Below are 1,256 nucleotides of genomic sequence, written 5' to 3'. Positions count from 1 at the left end.
TCCAAAATAAAGGTGCTCTGAAAATTTGGGAATTGTATATTGGAAAGGAATCATTAGATTAATCAATAATGAAATAGTCAACAGCCTGTGAAGATGTGCCCGTGCTTGGACATAACAGTGTTTTGGACCAGATGACAAATGTCAGCATGCTAACAACACTGCTAACATGCTGATGTGTGGCAGGAATAATGTTCATCATGTTCACTATCTCAGTTTAGCCTGTAAACATGATAAAAATTGCTTATTAGCACTAAAGTTCAGTCAAACTTCATTAATATTGCACCGTTTATACAAGTTAGTGCATTTCACGAATGACCGATGAGCAGAAAACACAAAAACACTGTTAAATGGGTAGTAAAAGCTATAATTTCCCCCCAAAAAGATAAAATAATTAGAAGAAAACAAGTTTAAAAAATTTGATATATACATTATCCATTTTTTATACATAATAAAATATATCATAAAACGTACAACATAGATGCAATAAAAGTAAGTGAATTAGTTAAAATTATCTCTATAAACCATACCTCATCAAGAGCAAGTATGAATTTTTATTTGTGTATAAAAGATCTGCATGAATGATTCTTATTTTTGCATTTTCGCTCAATACCAAAAAATGACATCCTCATGGTGCCACTAGATTAAATATTATGGGATCATCAACGTCATGAGGAACTTATAGGAACTGCTCTCTGGGGTCAATCCATCCAATAAGATTTTATATATTTTTAGTGTTCACCAAAAAGCCAACAAGCATCATTTAAAAACTCACGTGTCAGTGCCATAGTCAAAAGTAATTTAGTTTTGGAGGATTTAGTTAAGAAAACTGTGAAGCACAAAGATGCTGCTGCTCCCAGGAAGAAGCTTTTATTTTAAATAGTGGAGCTGGACCCTCGTCCACGTGAAGAGGCTGATTCGGTGTCACAGTTTTGTTTATCAGCTTTTCTTAGCCCTGACGACATGTAAACCTCCTGAAACCGGTCTAATGTGAGAATGAGATATTTCCTGACTTGGCTCGGTGGCCACTCGGAGGGAAGCTGAAGCCTGCCATTGTGCCAGGTGGTGGGGCTCAAGCGGATGCCACCGAGGGGCCACTTCCATTTCTCAGAGGGGATTAAGTCCCTCCTCTGGGGCTGCTCGCGGCGTATTCAGCTATTAACCTAAATTAAAGTCATCGCGAGGTGACAGATTTCCAAGGAAGCCGTGGGCAGGAAGTGATTACATGTGATAGTTTGCCCCTCGCTCCTGTTCACTCT

Source organism: Hippoglossus hippoglossus, chromosome 6 (assembly GCF_009819705.1).
Source record: "Hippoglossus hippoglossus isolate fHipHip1 chromosome 6, fHipHip1.pri, whole genome shotgun sequence".
NCBI lineage: Eukaryota > Metazoa > Chordata > Actinopteri > Pleuronectiformes > Pleuronectidae > Hippoglossus > Hippoglossus hippoglossus.
The sequence above is the reverse complement of the archived record's forward strand: the minus strand, read 5'-3'. Positions refer to the sequence as shown.